The sequence below is a fragment of the Ovis canadensis genome, chromosome 1, assembly GCF_042477335.2.
Source record: "Ovis canadensis isolate MfBH-ARS-UI-01 breed Bighorn chromosome 1, ARS-UI_OviCan_v2, whole genome shotgun sequence".
In the NCBI taxonomy this organism is placed as follows: Eukaryota; Metazoa; Chordata; class Mammalia; order Artiodactyla; family Bovidae; genus Ovis; species Ovis canadensis.
In genome coordinates this window covers 210,103,237-210,123,970 of record NC_091245.1, presented here as the reverse complement: position 1 = coordinate 210,123,970, position 20,734 = coordinate 210,103,237, and positions in this window count along the sequence as shown.

Below are 20,734 nucleotides of genomic sequence, written 5' to 3'. Positions count from 1 at the left end.
AAAGGAGGAAAAATGAAACGTGATACGGTCATGTTAAATCCTTATCTATCAAAATAAGAAGTCCATAGATATCTAAATTTGTGAATCTTGAAATAAATATTCAGTGATCTTGTTGATATGACCTCAGATATGCGGATGACACCACCATTATGGCAGAAAATGAAGAGGAACTAAAAAGCCTCGATGAAAGTGAAAGAGGAGAGTGAAAAAGTTGGCTTAAAGCTCAACATTCAGAAAACTAAGATCATGGCATCTGGTCCCATCATTTCATGGGAAATAGATGGGGAAACAGTGGAAACAGTGCCAGACTTTATTTTTTTAGCTCCAAAATCACTGCAGATGGTGACTGCAGCCATTAAATTAAAAGACACTTAGTCCTTGGAAGGAAAGTTATGACCAACCTAGACAGCATATTAAAAAGCAGAGACATTACTTTGCCAACAAAGGTCCATCTAGTCAAGGCTATGGTTTTTCCAGTAGTCATGTATGGATGTGAGAGTTGGACTGTGAAGAAAGCTGAGTGCCAAAGAATTGATGCTTTTGAACTGTGGTGTTGGAGAAGACTCTTGAGAGTCCCTTGGACTGCAAAGAGATCCAACCAGTCCATCCTAAAGGAGATCAGTCCTGGGTGTTCATTGGAAGGACTGATGCTGAAGCTGAAACTCCAGTACTTTGGCCACCTCATGCCAAGAGTTGACTCACTGGAAAAGACCCTGATGCTGGGAGGGGTTGAGGGCAGGAGGAGAAGGCAACAACAGAGGATGAGGTGGCTGGATGGCATCACTGACTCGATGCATATCAGTTTGGGTGAACTCCGGGAGTTGGTGATGGACAGGGAAGCCTGGCGTGCTGCGATTCATGGGGTCGCGAAGAGTCGGACATGACTGAGCTACTGAACTGAACTGATCTCGATGAGAGATAGACAGACTATCACCAGAGATTTTAAGATAAAATTAGTTTGAATGACTACCACCTGTTAGATGCACTTCAGTGGAGGGTGATAGGGGATAAGTTGGTTAATATTCTTTATTTTTCTTCGGAATTCTAATATTTAACCTTGTGCATATATTTACTCTGAAAAAAACCTGCAACTCAAAGACTATGTAAAACAGAAAGACAATGAGAAAACTATATAAAGAATATATGGAATGTGGTACAAAATGAATTCAGAGTGAAAGCAATAGTCTTAAAGACTATATTAAATAAGAAAGAATTAAAATAAATGAAAAATAATTCAATGCAAGTTAGAAAAATATGACTAAGGAAACCAGAAAGAAGGGGGTAATAATGATACAACAAAGAATTACAAATTAGAAAAAAATAAAATTATAAGTGGATATAATGTATCTGACACTATTGTCAACCACAAATTGGCACTTGCCATTGGCGCTTGTGTCTACAGGATTAAATCATGCGCTTTTACAGATGCTGATTTTTAACACACCCTGAAAGGAGTTCAGAAGGAGATTAGAATTGAGGCACTCGTGCTCAGGAGAAATCTGGCAGAACAGGTCTTTAGACAGATACTTTCAGGATCCAATTATATGAGCCCAATTCTTGTATCTCCTCATATGGAGAAAAGCCCTACAAATCTTCATGGTGAGAACTGCTCCTTGTATCTAACAGAAACCTTCTGAAAAAAGTAAGTACTTGATTGCATCTACTCTCCCTTCACCAAAATCACATATATATATATTAACCAGACTTTATTTTTCTGGGCTCCAAAATCACTGCAGATGGTGACTGCAGCCATGAAATTAAAAGACGCTTACTCTTTGGAAGGAAAATTATGACCAACATAGATAGCATATTAAAAAGCAGAGACATTACTTTGCCAACAAAGGTCCATCTAGTCAAGGCTATGGTTTTTCCAGTAGTCATGTATGGATGTGAGAGTTGGACTGTGAAGAAAGCTGAACGCCAAAGAATTGATGCTTTTGAACTGTGGTGTTGGAGAAGACTCTTGAGAGTCCCTTGGACTGCAAGGAGATCCAACCAGTCCATTCTGAAGGAGATCAGCCCTGGGTGTTCATTGGAAGGACTGATGCTAAAGCTGAAACTCCAGTACTTTGGCCACCTCATGCGAAGAGTTGACTCATTGGAAAAGACTCTGATGCTGGGAGGGACGGGGGACAGGAGGAAAAGGGGACGACAGGGGATGAGATGGCTGGATGGCATCACTGACTCAATGGACATGAGTTTGAGTGAACTCTGGGAGTTGGTGATGGACAGGGAGGCCTGGCGTGCTGCAATTCATGGGATCGCAGAGTCGGACACGACTGAGTGACTGAACTGAACTGATTAACCTTCCTTCCTACACCTTTTTTTTTTTTTTAAAAAATTACTTATTTTTAATTGGAGGATAATTGCTTTACAATGTTGTGTTGGTTTCTACCATATATCACCATGAGTCAGCCATAGATAGATGTATGTCCCCTCCTTTTGAACCTCTTTCCCACCTCCTTCCCCATTCCACCCCTCTAGGTTGTTACAGAGCACTGCCTCGAGCTCTCTGAGTCATACAGCAAATCTCCTCTGACTATCTAATTTTACACATGGTATTGTATATGTTATGGAGCAGTTTCTCAGAGTTATCTGAGGTGCTGTCTCAGGCTGCAAGCCATACTTTGCTCAAAATAAAACTTAACTTACAGCTCAACACTGCATTTTTTTAAGCAGACACTATTTAGAATGTTTCATTTGTTTTAACTTTTTTAATCTTCATAAAAAATACTATGAGGGAATCATACTATTATGCTCATTTTTAGATGAGTACATTGAAGCACAGATAGATAACTTGCCCAGAATTATCTAGTAAACAACACAGGAAGAATTCAATCTAGTAGTGTTCTGGTAAATCCTTCACAATGATTGACAAATAGCTTTGCTTTCACAATTCCCAACCCCGACAAAAAGCCTTGTTTGTAGTGTTTGCAAGAACTTCCACCATGATCAATTTCAAGTTACTGAAGAACAGACATTGAGTAGAGTTGGAAGGAGAGAAACACAATTAGCTTTTATAAGCCTGTTTGAGCAGGCTCCAGCACACCACTGATTGAAATTCAAGCAATCTGGTCCTAAGGATTTAAGTAGAAACCAATATTGATGGCATTCTAAGGATATTTTCATTACTATTATTTCTAAGAGACAGATATTCTGCCATTGTTAGATTGCCAATATTACCATAAACCACTGTACCATCAGTTCAGTTCAGTTCAGTCACTCAGTCTTTGATACCCCATGAATCACAGCATGCCAGGCCTCCCTGAGTTTACCCAACTCCCAGAGTTTACCCAAACTCATGTCCATTGAGTTGGTGATGCCATCCAGCCATCTCATCCTCTGTCGTCACCTTCTCCTCCTGCCCCCAATCCCTCCCAGCATCAGGGTCTTTTCCAATGAGTTAGCTCTTTGCATGAGGTGGCCAAAGTATTGGAGTTTCAGCTTTAGCATCAGTCCTTTCAATGAACACCCAGGACTGATCTCCTTTAGGATGACTGGATATCCTTGCAGTCCAAGAGACTCTCAAGAGTCTTCTCCAACACCACAGTTCAAAAGCATCAGTTCTTCAGTGCTCAGCTTTCTTCACAGTCCAACTCTCATATCCATACACGACCACTGGAAAAACCATAGCCTTGACTAGGCAGACCTTTGTTGGCAAAGTAATGTTTCTGCTTTTGAATATGCTACCTAGGTTGGTCATAACTTTCTTTCCAAGGAGTAAGCGTCTTTTAATTTCATGGCTGTAATCACCAGCCGCAATGATTTTGGAGCCCCCCCAAATAAAATCTGACACTGTTTCCCCATCTATTTGCCATTAAGTGATGGGACCAGATGCCATGATCTTCGTTTTCTGAATGTTGAGCTTTAAACCAACTTTTTCTCTCTCCTCTTTCACTTTCATCAAGAGGCTTTTTCGTTCCTCTTCACTCTCTGCCATAAGGGTGGTATCATCTGCATATCTGAGGTTATTGATATTTCTCTTGGCAATCTTGATTCCAGCTTGTCAGCTTGTGCTTCTTCCAGCCCAGTGTTTCTCAAGATGTACTCTGCATGTAAGTTGAATAAGCAGGGTGACAGTATACAGCCTTGATGTACTCCTTTTCCTATTTGGAACCAGTCTGTTGTTCCACGTCCAGTTCTAAGAGTGGCTTCCTAAGCTGCATATACATTTCTCAAGAGGCAAGTCAGGTGGTCTAGTATTCCCATCTCTTTCAGAATTTTCCACAGTTTATTGTGAATTACCGCTATTATTTAATGCAATGAAACAAGTTATATAGTTGCCAAAGTGGCAAGAGTGACATTTAATTTCAGCCAAGTAAAGGAGGGATTTAGTCAATATACGACACTGGATCACTGGCAAAGGCAGTCAGCTTAGAGCCCTACCTTATATCAAAATAAATTCCAGAGGAATTAAATCCCTAAATATTAAACAAACAAACAAACATGGTTCTAGAACAAAATATAAAGAGAATATTTCTGTAGTTTGATATAGGGAGATTTTTCTCAGCAAGCCACAGAATGAGAGACTGTTAGCGATGTTTGAAAATAAGATAGATGTTTGAAAGTAAATAGATAAGAAAATGTATAAAAAATAAATTAGCAACAAATGTGATTATTTAGCGGCTGGGATTGTATGTAGGTTATAAATCTACATCTATATATGGATACTTGGTGATTTTCAGTTTGTTGTGTTTTGGTATTTTTCAAAGAAAATATAGTTTATGATAGAGGAATACAACCTACAAATTTGGACTGAGTGTATGATTTTCTGGGTAGTATGTACAAATTGAACAAGAAAAATTAGAAAATATAAATAGACCCAAAGCAGAGAAAAGCAGAAGAACTCAACAAATTCCCTCTCTCATTCCTTACTGCTCCATAAAAAGCTTCACGTTTAATATGCATTGGATACTGGTCATTTTAACTTTCAAAAGAACAACTAATTCTTAAGGTATTTATTCAGTTTTTACAGAAGAAATAAGAAAAGTTTCTAATTCAATTTATGTATTCTTTTAACAAGTACTTTTTGGGTATCTACTCTATTAGATTCCAGGGCTCCAGTACTGAATGAGAGTTTCAAGGAGAAAATATAATCCAGAAAATAATAATAAAATCAAGCTATTATCAGTTCAGTTCAGTTCATTTCAGTCGCTCAGTCGTGTCTAACTCTTTGCGATCCCATGAATCGCAGCAAGCCAGGCCTCCCTGCTCATCACCATCTCACGGAGTTCACTCAGACTCACGTCCATCGAGTCTGTGATGCCATCCAGCCATCTCATCCTCTGTCGTCCCCTTCTCCTCCTGCCCCCAATCCCTCCCAGCATCAGAGTCTTTTCCAATATAGTTATAATATCAAAATCAGACAAAGATAACAACAAACAATAACAAAAAACACAGAATAATCTGAAGGATACTGCTGCTAAGTCACTTCAGTCGTGCCCGACTCTGTGCAACCCCACAGATGGCAGCCCACCAGGCTCCCCTGTCCCTGGGATTCTCCAGGCAAGAACACTGGAGTGGGTTGCCATTTCCTTCTCCAATGGGTGAAAGAGAAAAGTGAAAGGTAGATGCAAAATAGACACAAAGAAATCTATTAAATGTTAAGTAACTGATTTAGCAGTATATCAAGAGACAATTATACCAAAGCCAATTAGTTTCTATTTCAGACGTACAAAGATGATGCACCATTGAAATAATAAGTCACTAATAGCATCAGTGGAAGTTCAAAGGAAAAAATATACATGATCTATCCAATATCTGTTTCTTCACTTAACAGAAGCTTATTTAACAAATATTTGTTGAATACTAATTCCAGGTGCTCCACCAGGCAATAGGTATAAAACAGTGAAAAAAATAGAAACTATCTCTGGTTATATATAGTTTACATTATAGTGGGAAAGACAGGGCGGTAATCAAGTAATTGTATTATAGAGTTCAAATGGCTTTGTTAGCAAAATACAGGAGATAACCGTGGGCTACATATCAAAAGTATGTCTCTTGGAAGGCTTGCTGAGCAAAGAATAGGAGCTAGGCAGCAAAGAAGGAAAAAAAGTGTTTTGGGCAGAAGAAATAATTTGGACAAAGACTGCAAATTGAGAGAAAATAGAATACTGCTAGAATGTAGAGGTAAATGGCTGGTGGTGAGAGATAAAGCCTGGAAAGCTAAGCTGGGCCAGAAGACTGAGTTCCTTACAAGCCATATTAAAGAGTTTAGATTTTATTCTAAGAGGAATAGAGGCTTAACTAGGAGGTGACATAATGAGTTTTGCATTTCAAAAATTCATTTGAGCACAAGTATGGAAATGAATTGGAGAGGTTCCGCATCAGCAGATACTTAAAATTTTATATGATAATAGAAGAAAAAGTATAATAGTATTAACTAAAGAGATCCAACCAGTCCATTCTGAAGGAGATCAACCCTGGGATTTCTTTGGAAGGAATGATGCTAAAGCTGCAACTCCAGTACTTTGGCCACCTCATGCAAAGAGTTGACTCATTGGAAAAGACTCTGATGCTGGGAAGGATTGGGGGCAGGAGGAGAAGGGGATGACAGAGGATGAGATGGCTGGATGGCATCACAGACTCGATGGACGCGAGTCTGAGTGAACTCCGGGAGATGGTGATGGACAGGGAGGCCTGGCGTGCTGCGATTCATGGGGTCGCAAAGAGTCGGACACGACTGAGCGACTGAACTGAACTGAACTGAAGGCAGTAGAAGAAGACATCCAGGGAAGATTTAAGAGATATTGAGGAGGTAGAATTGTAAAGTCTTAGTGATGACTGATTATGGAAAGGGGAAGGTAAAGGGAAGGGTCAAGAGAAGTTAGGGTGGCAGTGCCATGATTTGCTGAAAGTTCTCACTGTGTTATCACTTTCTAAAAGTCATAAATGCTATACATTTGAACCTGCCAAATTTATTCTTAATAATTAAACATCAGAGACATGCCTATGAAAATCTGTAACAAGAGAACAATGCCTGTTATTACTATCATTATTTAATGCTGTATTTCAAATAATGGTGTAATAAAGTAGGAAAATGAATAAAAATAACTCCTGGAAGCCAAACAAATATTATCATTATATGCAGATAATATGTCTACATATAAAGAAAATTTAAGTGAATCAAGAATTAACAATCTGTACAATTTTAAATTATAAATTGAATTAAAAAAAATCAGTTTCCCACTGTATCATCAAAAACACAATCAGTTCAGTTCAGTCACTCAGTCGTGTCCGACGCTTGGTGATCCCATAAATCGCAGCACGCCAGGCCTCCCTGTTCATCACCATCTCCCAGAGTTCACTCAGACTCACGTCCATCGAGTCCATGATGCCATCCAGACATCTCATCCTCGGTCGTCCCCTTCTCCTCCTGCCCCCAATCCCTCCCAGCATCAGAGTCTTCTCCAATGAGTCAACTCTTCGCATCAGGTGGCCAAAGTACTGGAACTTCAGCTTTAGCACATTCCTTCCAAAGAAATCCCAGGGCTGATCTCCTTCAGAATGGACTGGTTGGATCTCCTTGCAGTCCAAGGGACTCTCAAGAGTCTTCTCCAACACCACAGTTCAAAAGCATCCATTCTTCGGTGCTCAGCCTTCTTCACAGTCCAACCCTCACATCCATACATGACCACAGGAAAAACCATAGCCTTGACTAGATGGACCTTAGTCAGCAAAGTAATGTCTCTGCTTTTGAATATACTATCTAGGTTGGTCATAACTTTTCTTCCAAGGAGTAAGCGTCTTTTAATTTCATGGCTGCAGTCACCATCTGCAGTGATTTTGGAGCCCAAAAAATCAAAGTCCAACACTGTTTCCACTGTTTCCCCATCTGTTTCCCATGAAGTAATGGGACCAGATGCCATGATCTTCATTTTCTGAATGTTGAGCTTTAAGCCAACTTTTTCTCTTTCCTCTTTCACTTTCATCAAGAGGCTTTTTAGCTCCTCTTCACTTTCTGCCATAAGGGTGCTGTCATCTGCATATCTGAGGTTATTGATATTTCTCCCGGCAATCTTGATTCCAGCTTGTGTTTCTTCCAGTCCAGCGTTTCTCATGATGTACTCTGCATAGAAGTTAAATAACCAGGGTGACAATATACAGTGTTGACGTACTCCTTTTCCTATTTGGAAGCAGTCTGTTGTGCCATGTCCAGTTCTAACTGCTGCTTCCTGGTCTGCATACAGATTTCTCAAGAGGCAGGTCAGGTGGTCTGGTATTCCCATCTCTTTCAGAATTTTCCACAGTTTATTGTGATCCACACAGTCAAAGGCTTTGGTATAGTCAATAAAGCAGAAATAGATGTTTTTCTGGAACTCTCTTGCTTTTTCAATGATCCAGTGGATGTTGGCACTTTGATCTCTGGTTCCTCTGCCTTTTCTAAAACCAGCTTGAACATCAGGGAGTTCACGGTTCACGTATTGCTGAAGCCTGGCTTGGAGAATTTTGAGCATTACTTTACTAGCATGTGAGATGAGTGCAACTGTCAATTCTTTGCCATTGACTTTCTTTGGGGTTGGAATGAAAACTGACCTTTTCCAGTCTTGTGGCCACTGCTGAGTTTACCAAATTTGCTGGCATATTGAGTGCAGCACTTTCACAGCATCATCTTTCAGGATTTGAAACAGCTCAACTGGAATTCCATCACCTCCTCTAGTTTTGTTCGTAGTGATGCTTTCTAAGGCCCACTTGACGTCACTTTCCAAGATGTCTGGCTCTAGATTAGTGATCACATCATCATGATTATCTGGGTCGTGAAGATCTTTTTTGTACAGTTCTTCCGTGCATTCTTGCCACCTCTTCTTAATATCTTCTGTTTCTAAATAAAATTTAAAAAATTCTTTTTCAAAATAAAATTAAAACATGAAATATCTAAAAACAGGTTTAAGCATTAACCAGTATTGATATGAAAGAAATATAAAATTTTACTAAATAAACAGGGATTCATATGAAGTTCTTGAATATGGAAACACCAACAGAAAAAGTCAAGTTTCTTAAATTGATTTATAAAGTTTATATAACTTGATTTTAGAGTTAATCTTGAAAGTGTAAGAACAGCCAGGAAAATTTTTGAAATTTTAAAAAAGAATTCTGATTAGGAATTACACTGCCAGATATGAAAATATATTTTAAAGTCAGGATAATTAGCAGTCTGGTACTGTTACATAATTAGATAGCACAGCAGGATAGATTAGAATGCCTCAAAATATTGCCAATTATATGCCAATTTTAGTGTATGGTGAAAGCAGTATTTAAACTAGAGAGAAAAAGATGGGAATGTGATTGAATAGATACATTTATCTCTTCTCCTTATGAAAACTTTTCTAAAATATCAGTAAAACAGTTTTTAAAAAGCATAGAACTACAGGTACAAATGGATCAGAAGAGAAAGCAAAAGGAGATGAGAAATTATACAAGTTTTGGAAAACAAAACTCAAATGGAGGAATAGTAACTAACTCAGCAAGGGAAGGAAGCTATAAAACCTATGTGCCTGCAGAGAGTGACACTAAAGTGTGGTCCAGACACAGTGGATGGAACAGGAGGACTGGGGCATATCTATTTCCTGAATCATGGGTATCCTCCAACATCTTTCCCTTAACAGCCAGTCAATTATAAACCCCAGGCTGAATAAAAGAGGATTACTTTCTTGGGAAATTGAGAAGAGCCCCCAATGTCAGTTATTTAGACTCCATATCTAAAAAGTTATCTTCCTACTTGATTGCTCTAAAATAAAGCCTACTAATTTAAAAGTTCATCTTTTCTCTCCTTTCCACTAGAAAAATTCCAACCATATTTTTGGAGCCTCTCTTTTAAATGTGCATGATATATTAGAAAATTAAGCAAAAGCTCCAAAAGAGAACAAACAAATAAAACCTTCGGAGGGAACATGACAAAAACAAATACAACCCTGTAATTTGTATGCTCAGAAATATAAGAGAAGACGTTGCATCCATAAAATAGTAATAGGATGATATGTAAAAGGAAATAACTTTTAAAAAATTAAAAAAAATTAGAACAAGAACAACAAGAATAACAGCAAATCAATAAAAGGTTTGTAAATAAAGTTAAGGAAATGTTTTAAAAAAGTAGAACACACCAAAAAAAACCAGAGATAGGGTGTACCAAAGATCTAGTCTTGAGAAACAGGTGTGATCATCATAGGCATAGAAGTAGGTCAGTTGTGTAAGAAGGTATGCCAAGTAAGATGAGGAGTAGGGCACAGAATAGAGCAGCTCACCTATGGTTGCATGATAGTCTACTGTAGATTAATACTGTAAACTTATGTTGCTAAATTATGTTACTCTTGTCAGACCTTAAGGTTTCTCTAGTTTTAAAACTCTTGCAAACAATCTTGCAGTAAGCAATGTTACCCAAAAATCATTGCTTACATTTCAGTTTATGTTCTTAGGACAGATACCAGAACTGCAATTACTTTGAAGTGATGAGGTACTTAGGAAATCAGTTGAATATTTAAATATTTTATGAAATAAATGAGGGTGTGAAATGGTCAAGAAATGATACTGGCTGATCAGCTCTTTCTAGGGATAATGTACTTGTGAAAACAATCTTTTCACACCTTACTAGGAGAAGGTTGGGCCTCTTTCAAGCCTCTCAAATGTTAAAAGTTATTGGAGGAGTATTTGGGGTCATCAGATAGGCCTTAAAAGCATATTCACCAGAAACCTGTGAAGAAGAAACCAAGGGTTCTCTCCACAGCTTTTCCAGGAAGAGAAGAATGGATATGAATTTGAAGCTAAGAACATGGAGGACAATTCAGTTCAGTTCAGTTGCTCAGTCTTGCCCAACTCTTTGTGACCCCATGAAACACAGCACACCAGGCTTCCCTGTCCATCACCAACTCCCAGAGTTTACCCAAACTCATGTCCATTGAGTCGGTGATGCTATCAAACCATCTCATCCTCTGTCATCCCCTTCTCCTCCTCCCTTCAATCTTTCCCAGCATCAGGGTCTTTTCAAATGAGTTAGCTCTTCACATCAGATAGTCAGTATTGGAGCTTCACCTTCAACATTAGGCCTTCCAGTGAATACTCAGGACTGATCTTTTTTAGGATGGACTGGTTGGATCTCCTTGCAGTCCAAGGGACTCTCAAGAGTCTTCTTCAACACCACAGTTTGAAAGCATCAGTTCTTTGGCACTCAGCTTTCTTTACAGTCCAACTCTCACATCCATACATGACTACTGGAAAAACCATAGCCTTTATTAGACAGATCTTTGTGGGCAAAGTAATGTCTCTGTTTTTAAATATGCTATCTAGGTTGGTCATAACTTTTCTTCCAAGGAGTAAGCGTCTTTTAATTTCATGGCTGCAATCACTACCTGCAGTGATTTTGGAGCCCCCCAAAATAAAGTCAGCCACTGTGTTCACTGTTTCCCCATCTATCTCCCATGAAGTGATGAGACTGGATGCCATGATCTTTGTTTTCTGAATGTCGAGCTTTAAGCCAACTTTTTCACTCTCCTCTTTCACTTTCATCAAGAGGCTTTTTAGTTCCTCTTCACTTTCTGCCATAAGGGTGCTGTCATCTGCGTATCTGAGGTTATTGATATTTCTCCCAGCAGTCTTGATTCCAGCTTGTGCTTCTTCCAGCCCAGCGTTTCTCATGATGTATTCTGCATAGAAGTTAAATAAGCAGGGTGACAATACACAGCTTTAACATACTCCTTTTCCTTTTTGGAACCAGTCTGTTGTTCCATGTCCAGGTCTAACTGTTGCTTCCTGACCTGCATACGGGTTTCTCAAGAGGCAGGTCAGGGAGTCTGGTATTCCCATCTCTTTCATAATATTCTACAGTTTATAGTGATCCATACAGTCAAAGGCTTTGGCATAGTCAATAAAGCAGAAATAGATTTTTTTTTTTTGGAACTCCCTTGCTTTTTCAATGATCCAGCAGATGTTGGCAATTTGATCTCTGGTTCCTCTGCCTTTTCTAAATCTAGCTTGAACATCTGGAAGTTCATGGTTCATGTATTGTTGAAGCCTGGCTTTGAGAATTTTGAGCATTACTTTGCTAGATGAGTGCATTGTGCGGTAATTTGAGCATTCTTTGGCATTGCCTTTCTTTGGGATTGGAATGAAAACTGATATTTTCCAGTCCTGTGGCCACTGCTGAGTTTTCCAAATTTGCTGGCATATTGAGTGCAGCACTTTCACAGCATCATCTTTCAGGATTTGAAATAGCTCAACTGTAATTCCATCACCTCCACTAGCTTTGTTCGTAGTGATGCTTTCTAAGGCCCACTTGGCTTCACATTCCAGGATGTCTGGCTCTAGGTGAGTGATCACACCATCATGATTATCTGGGTCATGAAGATCTTTTTTGTACAGTTCTTCTGTGTATTCTTGCTACCTCTTCTTAATATCTTCTGCTTCTGTTAGGTCCATACCATTTCTGTCCTTTATCGAGCCCATCTTTGCATGAAATGTTCCCTTGGTATCTCTAATTTTCTTGAAGAGATCTCCAGTCTTTCCCATTCTGTTGCTTTCCTCTATTTCTTTGCACTGATCACTGAGGAAGGCTTTCTTATCTCTCCTTGTTATTCTTTGGAACTCTGCATTCAAATGGATATATCTTTCCTTTTCTCCTTTGCTTTTCTCTTCTTTTCACAGCTATTTGTAAGGCTTCCTCACACAGCCAGTTTGCTTTTTTGCATTTCTTTTTCTTGGGGATGGTCTTGATCCCTGTCTCCTGTACAATGTCATGAATCTCCATCCATAGTTCATCAGGCACTCTGTCTATCAGATCTAGTCCCTGAAATCTATTTCTCACTTCCACTGTATAACCATAAGGGATTTGAAATAGGTCATACCTGAATGGTCTAGTTGTCTTCCCCAGTTTCTTCAATTTTAGTCTGAATTTGGCAATAAAGCATTCATGATCTGAGCCATAGTCATCTCCTGGTCTTGTTTTTGCTTACTGTATAGAGCTTCTCCACCTTTGGTTTCAAAGAATATAATCAATCTGATTTCAATGTTGACCATCTGATGATATACATGTGTAGAGTCTTCTCTTGTGTTGTTGTAAGAGGGTGTTTACTATGACCAGTGAGTTCTGTTGGCAACACTCTAATAGACTTTGTGCTGCTTCATTCTGTACTCCAAGGGCAAATTTGCCTGTTACTCCAGGTGTTTCTTGACTTCCTACTTTTGCATTCCAGTCCTGTATAATGAAAAGGGCATCTTTTTTTGGTGTTAGTTCTAAAAGGTCTTGTGGGTCTTCATAGAACCGTTCAGATTCAGCTTCTTCAGCATTACTTGTCATGGCATAGACTTGGATTACCATGATATTGAATGGTTTGCCTTGGAAACAAACAGAGACAATTACCCAGTGAAAAATACGGTATTGCTCTCTTCCTGTAATAATCTTTTCTTTATTCACCTGTGTCTAGATCTCATTACACTTTGGCTAAAGCTGCTTTGTTACTCTTTGTTATTCTTTCTTCAAGGCATCTTGGGAAGATGCATGAGCTTCAGATTTACAAAAGCCTGAGGATGTTATTTAGTTCTTCCACTTATTTGATGGTGTTCCAATTATTTATTGCTGAAAAACAAACCACCTCATGAAAGTGCAACTTAGGGTTTGGCAGGGACAGTTTGTCTCTGCTCCACTTAGAATCCGCTGGCCTGGCTGAAAGACTGCAGGCTGGAGTCATTTGAAGCAGGGTTTCTCTATCTCAGTACTGTTGTCATTTGGGTTGGACATTCTTTGTTGTAGGGGACTGTGAATTGTAGGATATCTAGCAGTATTCTGGTCTACTACTTACTAGCTATTAGTAGCATTCCTTTCCAAGTTGTAACAGTCAAACATATCTCCCCAAATTGTCAAATGTTCCCTTCTAAGGGAGTAGGGAGGCAACATTGTTCATGTGGGAACCAATGTACTCGCTTCCACATATGTGGTAGTTGATGATGGCTATTGACTGAGATTTTAGGGGAGACTAGTATGTAGGCTGGAACACCTACACATGATCTATTCAAAGTAATGTGCTTTCTCATTATGTGGCAGCTGAGTTCCAAGGGCAATTATCAAGGTGGGGCTGGGAAAGTCATATTGCTTTTTATGACATAGCACTGGATGTTATATAGCTTCACTTCTATTGCATCTGTTCAACTGAGCAGGAACAAAGCCCATTCTCAATTTCAAGTGCAGGAAAAATAAATTCTACCTTTTGATGAGGGTCTCTGATTTACTTGTAATTGTTGATATTATATATTTGTGGTGGTGTTGGAGAAGACTCTGGAGAGTCCCTTGGACAGAAAAAAGAACCAATCAGTCCATCCTAAAGGAAATCAGTCCCGAATATTCATTGGAAGGACTGATGCTGAAGCTGAAATTCCAATACTTTGGCCACGTGATGCAAAGAACTGACTCACTAGAAAAGATCTTGATGCTGGGAAAGATTGAAAGTGGGAGGAGAAGGAGGCGATAGAGGATGAGATGGTTAGATAGTATCACTGACTCAATGGACATGAGTTTGAGTAAACTCTGAGAGTTGGTGATGGACAGGGAGGCCTGGCATGCTGCAGTCCATGGGGTTGTAAAGAGTCAGACTCAACTGAGCGACTGAATTGAACTGGACTGAACCCTTTCTAGGGCTTCCTAGGTGGCGCTAGTGGTAAGAATTCACCTGCCAATGCAGGAGACATGAGATGTGGGTTCAAGTCCTGGGTCCAGAAGATCCTCTGGAGGAGGGAGTGACAACTCACTCCAGTATTTTTGCCTGGAGAATGCCATGGACAGAGGAGCCTGGTGGGCTCCAACACTCCAGGCTTCCCTGTCATCACCAACTCTCAGAACTTGCCCAAACTCATGTCCATTGATTGGGTGATCCCATCCAACCAACTCATTCTCTGTTGCCCCCTTCTCCTCCTGCCTTCAATCTTTCCTGGCATCAGGGTCTTTTCCAATGAGTTGGCTCTTCCCATCAAGTATTGGAGTTTCAGCTTCAGTATCAGTCCTTCCAATGTATATTCAGGGTTTATTTCCTTTAGGATTGACTGGTTTGATCTTCCTGCTGGCCAAAGGACTCTCAAAAGTCTTCTCCAACACAACAATTTATAAGCATCAATATATTATTATTTATATTATATATTTATATATATATTTATATTATAATGAAAGCTCTACTTCTTAAGGCTCCCAGTGTGGTAACTAACCTCAACTATTCCTGAACTGCAAGGTAATGGAAAGCTTTTAAGAACTCCTGTGTTATTTTAAGAATTGGGTATTCAGGAGGAAGTAGCAACAACTACAAAAGTGAAAATGTTTGACTTGGATTGCATGAATGCAGTTGGTTTTCATCAAGATTGAGCTCATCTATTTGAAGGCACACCTTGTTCCAAAATCTAAGCACAGCTTTCCTGGGGCTACTTGATCTTTATCAGGTTTTTCTTCCACAGAAACCTGCTCTTGCTGAGCAACTTCATTGCCTTCTGGGAAAAGATGTTCTACAGCATAGTCTTCGCCAACCAGAGAATGCTCCCTGGAATAGCAAGTAGTAACTGACGTCTGAGTCTTCGTGCTGGTACATTATGATAAAAACAAGACATCTTCCTGACTCCTTGCTTCACCTTTTTAAAATTGGGTCCAGTCACAAAATATGGGATGGTCGAAATATTAACAGCTTAATTAAGATCAAAGTCACTTAATGGTACAATGGGAAAAACTGACCAAATAAAATACAGCCTTTGCTATTTGTAGAGAAGACCCCTTGGCAGCAGGGATGGAGGGCAATAAGGTCTTGCTCTTGGCTTCAATAGGATTGTTCAACACAATAGGATTCTTAACATTTCACCAAGTTAATTATGCCCTGGGGTTCTAATTGATAGAAGTTCATTTCAAAATAAAGAAAGTAAAAAAAAATCCTGTTTCTAAAAGAGATATATATCGCAAACTTTTATATATATTCTATAACAATGTAAAAATCCAGAAAGAGAGTAATTACTATAGAAAGTGGTCTATTTACTGGATGGAATATAGTATGTTATTAAAAATATTTGTCATAAAAAGCAGGCAATATACTTGGGGATAATGCTAAATGAATTTAAGGATATCTAAAATTATATGAATATTATAATTCTTTGTTCCAATATTGAATAAATTCCACAACAAATACAATAATTACATAATAAAATTCAAATACATTCATACAATCTCATTAAAATAAATAAACTCTAAGAAGTAATAATACCTCTTTATAACTTTAATTTTATTCATTTCTAGATGTAGTGATTGTTAACAACATGGTGCATTTCCATTCTCACTATACATTTCTATGTTTCATTTCTTAAGTAATGAGATTATATTAAATCTATTGTTCTATAACATATTTTTATTACTTAATGATATTTATTGGAAACCTTTTCCATAACTGACATTGCTATTGTTATTCTTGCATAACAATTTTAAATATCTACTGATGTTCATTCCCCAGGATGAACATGTTGTAATGCATTTAACCATTTTCACTGATATAAATTCAGATGATATTTGTTTTTTTTTTAATTCTACAAAAAATGATTCAATGAGCATTGTTGCATACATATTTTTTGTACCTGTCTGAATATTTCTGAAGGATGATACCTTAAAGTATAATTTTAATAGATACAGCAAATTACCCCATAATCTTTTTCAATTATATACTCCAATAAGTGGAATATAGCTGTGCCTATATTCAAAAGTGAATATTTTCAATCTGTTGAATTTTTGCCAATAAATGATGCCTCATTGTTTTAATTTCAATTTTTCTGATTACCAGTAAAGCATGTTTATTGCCCATTTATATTTCTTCTATGGATTGCCTGTTTGCATCCATTATGAATTTTATTTCAATGAGGAAAAATAATGAAATGATGAAAAGAAATATATAAAGATATTTATCATAATTGTATTAGAGAGTAGAACTGTAGGTAATTTTTTCTCTAATAATTTAAAAAATGTTTATGTAGTTACAATAAAAGGTTTTTTTTGTTGTGTTGTTTATTTTTTAGTGAAAGGAAAAGTCATAAGTACTCTGTGCTTATTCCTTCAAAAGTCTCTGTGGACTGTTTACTAAAAATAAGCCTATGCCCTAATTGGCCATGGGAAAAAAATCTAGAGCAGTTTGTTCACTGTTTGAGGCTTCATGCTTTTAAGAAGCTTAAAAAGCAATACTGGTTGTTGATTCTCAATCTTCTGCTATAGTGGATCCCATATTCTATTGTGTCATCTCCACTGAAAATTGGCATCATCATGCTTTTAGCTGGTAAAATTGCATAAATTAATCTCACAAGAAATGGTTGAAAGACTCAGTGATAACGATGAACGATCTCATAAAGAACATATTTTACAGTGAGAAATGATTTATTATTTCATAAAATTGTCATTTGTCCCTTGTCTATTCTAGATAAAGCACATCTGAGAACTACAGCAACTCTGTTTGGTGATCCTTAACAAAGTCTGATATTGAAGAATGTAATGGGATGAAGTACATGCTAGCCTCTAGTCCTCATATTGATTTTAATTCTTTCCATATTGTTCTTTGCTCATGCAGGAGGAAGCTACAAACATTTCTGGGGATAGATGACAAAGCTTGGAGTCGGGGAGAGGACTGAAGCAAGGACCCTGGTTACTAGGCTCTTTGCAGTGATCTGAACATGAGGTGGCAACAAACTCAAAGTGGATTTAAGTGAGGAAGATCCAACAGCAGAAGTTGGGTTTCAAAGTTGAATAAGCTTGGGTTCAAATCCTGACTTGGTCTATTTCTAGTTGTAAGAATTTAAGCAAGGAATAGCTATTTTAGTATTAGCATTTTTTTCCAACCTAAAATGGGGACAAGAATATAATCAGCCCGTGAGAGTTATAAGAATTAAATGAGATAAAGGTTTGTAAAGTGCTTTAAACAGCATGTGGTATAAAGATACTGCTCAATAAATAGCGGTGCAACATTGATCTTATTTTATTTTATTTTTTTAAGTTTAGTAAAGCCAGAATCAGGGTAGGGATCCAATCATGGAGACTTGTGTTGAAGTTTGGAATCCATGCCCTGGAGGGCCTGAGGGAACTATTGTTTTAGACTATCATTACCTTTGTTCTTTGCTTGCTCCTTGATTCCTGCTAGTTCCTCAATGACTCGGAATCTGTACAGGTTCACAGATGTTTAAGATGAAACATTAGATTATTTGGCTTATGTCTGTTTAAATTCCTCTAGTCTAATGGCAAGACTGGCTTCACATCTTAGAGTATGGTAAGGTGGACCCCTGCAAATAATCTCTTGCTTATACAAGGTGTCTCCAAACGATTAAGTTTCTGATGTGGATGACTTATAAGGAGTTAATAACTGAAATATACAAACAGTTCATACAACTCAACATAAAAAATGCCAATTAAAAAAATGAGCAGAAGACCTAAATAAACACTTTTTCAAAGAAGAGATACAGATAGTCAGTAGGCATAGGAAAAGATTCTCTACATCACTAATCATCAGAGAAATTCAGTTCAAAACCACAATGCGATATTATCTTATACCTGTCAGAATGAATATCATCAAAATGTTGGCTAGAACATAGAGAAAAGGGAACACTTATACACTGTTGGTGGGAATATGTCAGTGGAACCACTATGGAAAATAGTACATAAGTTTTTCAAACAACAACAAAAGAACTACCATATGATCCAGCAATCTACGCCTGGGTGCATATCTGCAGAGAACAAAAAAGTTAATTCAAAAAGATATGCCAATGTTCACTGTGGCATTATTTCATAGCCAAGATATGGAAGCAACCTAAGAGGCCATCAACAGATGAATGGATAAAAAATTATATATATATATGATATATAAGTATCATATATATCATATATGTATATATAAACACACACAACAGAATACTACTCTACCATAAAAAAGAATGAAATTTTGCCATCTGTAAAATCACGGATGGACCTGGAAGGTATTATTCTAAGTGAATTAAGTCAGACAGAGAAAGACAAATACTGTATGCTTTTACTTATATATGGAATCTAAAAAATACAACAAACTAGTCAAAATGAGAAAATGTAAAAGACTTACAGATATAGAGAGCAAACTAGTGGTTATCAGTTGGGAGAGGGAACAAGGAGTGGCAAGATAGGGTAGGGGATTAAGAGAAAAGTAAAGTGACAGTGGTTCATTGAAGTATCTTCCTAAAATGTCAATTTTACTATACTCTTTAGATGAAGACATTTTATACTCAATAAGCATTTATGTGGAAATGTCTAGATTCATCACCATGGAGTAGAAACTATGGCATCCTATATCAGAACCCCAGAGTATAACAACTCTGGGATCACTACCTGCCAACTCTGTCAGGATGTCCAGGCTTTTCTAGTGGCTCTTGATATGTTTGAGGGTCTCAAGGGGTTCCCTTGACTTCAGAGGGAGTGTCCTATCTGCTATAATCTTTCACTAGCCAATGCGAATCTCAGATGTTCTCTTTTGAGGATGGAGATCAACGCAAATGTGGCCCTGGAAGCTGAATATGTAAGAACCTGGTTAGACTGTGTGACTGCTGCTACTCAGCCTTAGCATGCGTGCCTAGTTCAGCTGCTTTCTGTCTGTCTGAGCCAAATTATTCTGCAGCCTAGCACTCTATAGATTTCCTATTCAGGAGAGGGGTGCTACTCTCTTCTACACTGATTCATCCAAGCATCTCCAGGTTCTTCTCAGAGTCTAAGGTCTTTCACCTCGTGTAAAAGGAACCTTTGATCTCTCTCCAGGCATGCCCCATATCACTTACAGACAGGAATCTGACCATGGGTAGCTTCTGTCCCATGACTGGAGTTTATTCAAGTCCTCTTCAAATAACTGGCATGATCTCCTTAATCAAAATGCAGATACACTTTACAAATAGGTGCACTTTTTGTTTTTTAAATCAATTGTTCATGTTCTGCAACTTCCTCTAATTCATTCAACACTTATAATGCCTACTCTGTCCATAGGGATTAGTCCCATCTTTAAATGCCAAGAAAATAAATGTAAAAACCCAATTAACTTATCAGCACCATTGGCTGAACTGCCAATCTTCAACCAATGTTGCTGTGGGATTCTAATCTCACAGGTGCTTGCGCAGGCACAGTGATACACTTGCTGGTATTGTGTGCAATGGTGTCCTGTGCTTGGCTCCCAAAGTTATTGCTGTCTTAGTTCGTGCTTCTAAAATCAGCCACTTCTCCCCTAAATATGACTCCATGCCTGGTTGATGAATTTGGACTAGCTGTCAAGTTAAAAAAATATTTGGGCCCAATTCACCTTCCTTTTATTCTCATGGTTAATTACTTTGGCTAACAGGGCAACTGATATGTTTCCCAAGCAGCTGATGCTGGGAAAGATTGAAAGCAAAAGGAGAAGAGGGTGGCAGAGGATAAGATGGTTAGAGAGAATCACTGACTCAATGAACATAATTTGAGCAAACTCTGAGAGATAGTGGAGGACAGAGAAACCTGGAATGCTACAGTTCATGGACTTCCCTGGTGGTTCAGATGGTAAAGAATACACCTGTAATGCAGGAGACCTGGGTTTGATCCCTGGGTTGGGAAGATCCCCTGGAGAAGGGAAAGGCAACCCATTCCAAAATTCTTACCAGGAGAATTGTATGGACAGAGGAGTCTGGTGGGCTACAGTCCATGGTGTTGCAGAGTAGGACATGACTCAGCAAATAATACTTTCACTTTCACAGGGTTGCAAAGAGTTGGACA